At 34.5% G+C, this 6,805-nt stretch overlaps 1 pseudogene; it reads right to left on the bottom strand.

Annotated features, from left to right (window-relative positions):
* Positions 1-750: 750 nt before the first annotated feature.
* Positions 751-6,805, bottom strand: part of LOC149527906 (origin of replication complex subunit 6-like) — a 10,141-nt pseudogene continuing 4,086 nt past the window's right edge.

The following is a 6,805-nucleotide window of genomic DNA, read 5'->3' as shown; positions in this document are numbered from 1 at the left end:
GGAGAAGTGATATCAGAATTTAAAGTCTTCAACTTTAATGACATAAAAGTGGCATTTGTACTTAGAATTTGAAGATGATGTAAACTAATGAAATGTGTAAAATTAGATGAAGTTTATGTCTATAATTTTTTTGAAAAAAATTGAGTGAAAATTTTATCTATTTTTTAATTTTTAAAGTCTAGTTTTTAATTTTTTTTAAATGCTAAAAATATAGAGTTTTTTTCCCGTCAAACAAATATATGAAAATGTTCATATTTTGGTCTGATTTTGGAATATGTTAGAGTCAACATGTATACCTAGTGTACCAAAAAAGAAAAATTGAAATTCAGCTAATATTTTTTAACTTATAACTGGTCAAAGTCAAAGTTATCAAAAATTGACAATTTTTTTCTCCCGTCAAACTTTATCCATCAAATCAACATATTTTTTAAAACAAATTACATATTCTTGAAGAAGACTCTCTCCTCTAGTGTAGCATTAAAAAATAATAATTTTTGAACATGATTTACTATTTTTTTCTTATTTTTGAATAGACATCTTCCTGAATCTTAAAATACCTACTTGTACTATTTTTAAATTATAACATATTATCCATAATCAATTTTTTTTTTAATATATAATCATAATCTTGACTCCAAGACCTACAAAACTATATTTTTAGTTTTAAAAAAAATTCAATTTAGTAAGTCAAATTGGCCTTCAAAGTGAGAAGTTTGCAGAAGTTCTTATTTTTGCTTGTGTGGCTGCCAGCTAGGATGCCACATAAGTAGTTCTGACTGAAACTATTTCGTCCATAACTGTTTTGGCCAAAAGGGTTTCAGCCATAACCCCCTAGTGCATAAAATTATCGTCAATTACTTTTTGGCTATTTTTATGATATTTTGAGTAATTTGAAACATGGGGGTTACGGCCGGAACCGTTTCGACCGGAAGTGTTTTGGCCGTAACTGTGCATGCCACATCGACAGAGAAACTTGCCACATATGTATGGCCAAAACTTCTTCGGCCATAACTATTATGGCTGAAACTATTTTGGCCATAACCCTTCCAAATATCACAAATGGTGACACAGGTTTGTGTTTTCACCCACTGTGTAAGTAATAAAAAATTTGTGGACATAATAAGGGCCATAACTAAGAACATCTATGATTGACTACTATAAAGTGATTAAGCTAAAGCTTTTTTCAAGTTCTAAAAAACACATTTAAACTTAAATCCCATGAGAGGACCACACAATATAGATCCAAATATTGAACATTTTTAAGTGATGTCTTCCTAACAAAGAACCCAATGAACATAAGCTATATCAATCATTTGCAAGAACAATCAAAATCAAGAGTAAGGTTAACATCCAAGGGAGTCTTAGAACTTTTAGCTTACAAAGGACATTTGAAACAAACTTTCTTGTATTTTTGTGGCAATGTCATTGTATAGAGCTCTAAGTTTAACTGTTTCAGCATTAACTATTGAACTAGACTATTTTGATGTCATCTTCGAAAAGGCTAAACTGTCTAAGAGAAAGGTTTTCACAATAAAGGCAACATATGAAAATCTCATAGTAATCTTGTTAAGATAAACCACAGACAAAAATAAAAAACTACATGCAAATATAACCAATAACAAAAAAATAATAGATCACATAGAAATGAACACAAGGCACAAATATTTAACATGGTTCACCCAATCGCTGGGCTATGTCCACCAAATAGCAAGTTTGATCTTATTCCAATCCAATGATTACAACCTGATTACAGTCTGTAATCCCTTACAACTCAATCCCACCACAAGAAGCAATTTCACATCACAACATAATGAAAATACCTAACCCTAAACCCTTTTATACAAGTATGAAACCACTTTAGGGTTATAACATGTTGGCCATAAATTAGCCATAACTTTAGTGGCAAATCTACAAATGGCAAATCTACGAATAGTACCAAATTTTTTTTTGGGGAAATGCCCCGAACCCCACTAATTATGAAGTATGTGCAGTAATTTTCTGATCGGGCTCTACACTAAACAACAATCTCCCACTTGGAGACTGATCCTATAGCAATACCAATAGCACATGCGGCTCCCATTGGATCAAACCACCCTAGACTCTGTTGTTGTTTTATTCATGTTTAGCCTAAAAGACCAACTGAAGCTGAAGAGGAGTTCAAATTCTCCCTTGTTAAAACCTTTGTCAACATATCTATTGGATTATCATTTGTATGTATCTTCTCCAGCTTTAACTGTCCATCCTCCAAAACTGATCGAATGAAATGGTACTGCAACTGTATGTGTTTGATCTTAGAATGCAAAGCTAAATTCTTTACAAGATGAATGGCACTCTAACTATCTGTGAACAAATAATTATCCTTCTAAGGATGTCCTAATTCTTCTAAGAAGAACTGAAGCCATATCATCTCCTTGGCTGCCTCTATAATGGATAGAGCATTAATCTTCTATAACCTAGAAACCTAGCTCATAGCTGCCCCACGAATAGCAAAGACATAACCTGTAGTACTCCACCTGGCATCAATATCCCCTGCCAAATCTGAGTCAACATAGCCATGTAAATTAGTAGTAGAGCCCCCAAAGTGTAAACACTTATTGTATGTTCCTCTCAAATATCTGAGAATCCACTTGACAGCATTCCAATGCTCAAATCTTGGATGACTCATATACCTGCTAACGACTCCCACTGCATGGGCAATATCTAGCCTAGTGCATACCATAGCATACATCAAGCTTCCTACAACTGAAGCATAGGGTACCTTGGACATCTTATCTTCCTCTTCCTGTGTCTTAGGACACATCTCCTTAGTCAATTTCAAATAACTAGGTAAAGGTGTGCTGAAAGCTTTAGCATTCTCCATAGAGAAACATTGCAACACCTACTCAACATAATCAACCTGAGACAGCGTTAATTTTTTGTTCTTCCTATCTTTACAAATCTTCATACCAAGGATTTTTTTTCTGCCCCCAAATCCTTCATAGCAAATGCACGTGCTAACTGGTATTTCAACCCCTTAATATGATCCATGTTAGACCCAGCTACAAGCATATCATCAATGTATAAACATAAAATAATGTAGCTGTCATCATCCAACCTCTTAAAATAAACACAATAACCTAAATGACAATAATCTGAAATTTGGCAGGTTTATGCATGAGCATGGTTATAGATACCATTGCCGAGGTGCTTGCTTCAAGCCATATAAACTTTTCTTCAATTTGCAAACTAAGTTCTCCTTACCTTTGACCTCAAATCCCCATGGCTGAGCCATATAGATTTCTTCATCCAAATCACCATGAAGGATGGTTGTTTTAACATCTAGCTGCTCTAAATGCAAATCTTCAGTAGCCACAAGACTTAAAATAGTATGGATACAAGTCATTTTAACAATAGGAGAAAATATCTAATCAAAATCTATTCCATTTTTCTATGCAAATTCTTTTACAACTAACTTTGCCTTAAATCTTTTCTTAGCTCCTTCCTCTTCTTTCAACTTGTAAACCCACTTATTTTGTAAAGCCTTTTTACCTGCAGGCAACTTGCACAAATCCCATGTCTTATTCTTTAGCGTAGAGTCCATTTCATCTTTCATTGCAGACTCCTACTGAATCTTAGTATCCACCTGCATAGCTTCATCATAACTTTTAGGTTCACCAACATCAGTAAGTAAAATAGAATACAAAGAGGGAGATAATCTTTGTGGAGGTCTAATTTTCCTCGTTGACCATCTAAAATTCACCAGTGTGTGTGGTATTTGTTGCACATCATGAGGAATAGCTAGAAAATCAGCTTTTGGAATATCATCGAGCACTACATAATCATCTTCTTTCTTCTCATGTTGCTGCAACAGATCTTTGTACAACACTTTCTCATTGAATATGACATCCTGACTTCTAAAAATTTTATGATTTTCAAAATCCCAAAGCCTATAACCAAATTCATTAATGCCATATCCAACAAAGACACATTTCTTTGATTAAGCTTCTAGCTTGGTTCTATTTTTAGAGTCTATATGAGCAAAAGCTTCACAACTGAAGGTCTTGAGAAAAGAATAACTCACCTTCTTACCAGTCCATGCCTCCTCTAGAATACCACAGCCCAAAGGAGTAGAGGGACCTCTATTAATCAAATATACTATAGTATTGATAGCCTCCGCCCACATGTGTAAGGTTAACCTAGCATGCAACCTCATGCTCCTTGCGTGCTCCATTATAGTACTATTCATGTGTTCCGCCACTCCATTTTCCTGTGGAGTCCTTGGAATAGTTATTTGTGTATGAATACCATTAGTGGAGCAATAATCTTCAAATTCATGACTGTAATACTCACCACCATTATCAGATCTGAGACATTTTAATTTCTTACTTGTCTCATTTTCAACAAAGCATTTCTATTTCTTAAAAGTTTGAAATACATCAGATTTCTATCTAAGGAAATAAACCCATACTTTTCTAGTTGTATCATTAATAAATGTAACATAATAATGAGATCCACCAAGGGAAGATACCTAAGCTAGTCCCCATACATTTGTATGCATAAGCTCTAATTTCTCTTTTTTGTTTTCCTTCCCAGTCTTTACAAAACTCACTCTCTTTTGTTTTTCATACACACAACTTTCACAGAAATCCATATTAACACATTTTAGACTTGGTAAAACTTTCTTTGAATGAAGTACTTTCATACCTTTCTCACTCATGTGCCCAAGTCTATTGTGCCACAGTGCTGTATCAGAATTTATAGCAGCTATTTGTTCTCCCTGCTCAACTGCAACAATTGTTCTTGAACATTCATTTTTCTCTGAAACAATCAAATTAGAAGGAACAATATGACCTGTACAAAGATATAAGGTGCCTACTTTCACACCTTTTGCTACTACAAGGGAACCTTTTGAAACCTTCCAACTTTTATCATTAAAAGTAACTACACAACCCTCATCACCGAGTTGCCTTGCTGAAATTAAATTCTTACTTAGCCTTGGAATATGTCTTACCTCATGTAGTAGCCAATGATTCTCATTCTACAACTTAATCTTAATTTTTCCCTTTCCAACAATTTGATAGGGTTCATTATCCCCCAAATAAACAAGCCCAAAATCCCCTTGGACATAATCAATGAAATAACCTCTATGATGTTTAGCATGAAATGAAGCACCAAAATCTAAAACCCATGAATCATCAACACTTTCTAAAGATAGAAGCAAAGCATCCTCTTTGGATTTGTTACTTACCACATTTGCCTCCTTTTCTCCATCTGATTTATCTCCTTCATTTTTTTTCGATTCCAGCAATCTTTCTTTTTGTGCCCTGGTTTCCCATAGTACTAGCAATTGTTTGGTCCTCTCGATTGAGACCTCTTCCCCTTTGACTTTCCTCTTGATTTCCCATGATTTCCAGAGTTACTTCCTCTCTCAGTTGTTTTGCCCCTACTTTGTGCATTCAAAGCACTTCCTGATGTAGATCCACCTGAGGATTTCCTACAAGTTTCCTCACTCAAAACAACACCAATCACATCATCATATTTTAGGGTATTAGATCCAGGAACATAATTACTCACAGCCATTACCAAGCCATTCCAACTTTCAAGAAAAGAACACAAAATCAAGAGATCCCTAATTTCTTCATCAAAATTGATACCCACAGAAGATAACTGACTAGTGATAGTATTAAACTCATTTAAATGATCTGCAATAGATCCACCTTCTGCCATTTTCATATTAAATAAACACTTCATGAGAAATACCTTGTTTGAAGTAGAGGGCTTTTCATATAGTGTCACTAGGGTTTTCATCAACTCTTTTGTCGTCTTTGCTTTTGTAATAATAAATGCCATCGATGGTGCCAAGAATAATCGAATGCTTCCAAGTGCCTTTCTGTCCAAAAGATCCCATTCAACATCTGACATAGATCCTTGATTCTTGGCTTTGCCTTCCAATGACTTCCATAAATCCTTCTGATAAAGATAATCTTCCATTTTCATCTTCCATAACTAGAAGTTCTACCCATTAAACCTCTCAACCCTTAGCTTACCATCATCTGCCATCGCTCCCACTCAACTATGATACTTTCCTGCAAAGGATAACTGAAAGACAACCTCGCTCTGATACCACTTTTTAGGATAAATCACGGACAGAAATAAAAAACTACATGCAAATATAACCAATAAAAGAAAAATAATAGATCAAACAGAAATGAACACAAGGCACCAAGATTTAATGTGGTTCACCCAATCCCTGGGCTACATCCACCAAACAGCAAGTCCAATCTTATTCCAATCTAGTGATTACAACCTAATTATAGTCCATAATCCCTTACAACTCAATACTCTCACAAGAAAAAATTTCACATCACAACATAATGAAAATACCTAACCCTAAACCCTTTGATACAAGTATGAAACCACTTTAGGGTTATAACATGTCGGCCATAAATTAGCCGTAACTTTAGTGGCGAATCTACGAATGGTGAATCTATGAATAGTACCAAAAAAATTGTACCCCACTAATTATGAAGTATGTGCAGTAATTTCCTAATCAGTCACCATAATCTAACAAATCTAGATTTCAATTTAAACTAGGAACCTAGGCAAGGGATACAAACACTGTAGTTAGATCAGCTCTCTCAAGCTCTCACAACATAAGGTAGCTTTTTTATAAGAGCTAGTATTTTGTTTAGTTAACTCCCAAGTTTTTGCCTTGTGTTTTAATTGGATGTGAATATTTGAATACCACTTACACATTTTTTACATCGTTTCACTACAATGCAAATGGAATGTTACTATAGCTACAATAAAATATTATTATGTTTAA

Source organism: Cupressus sempervirens, unplaced genomic scaffold (assembly GCF_028749045.1).
Source record: "Cupressus sempervirens isolate cs-2001-9-10 unplaced genomic scaffold, ASM2874904v1 CseChr00c100005_01, whole genome shotgun sequence".
Lineage (NCBI taxonomy): Eukaryota > Viridiplantae > Streptophyta > Pinopsida > Cupressales > Cupressaceae > Cupressus > Cupressus sempervirens.
This window is presented reverse-complemented; position numbering and strand designations above follow the sequence as displayed.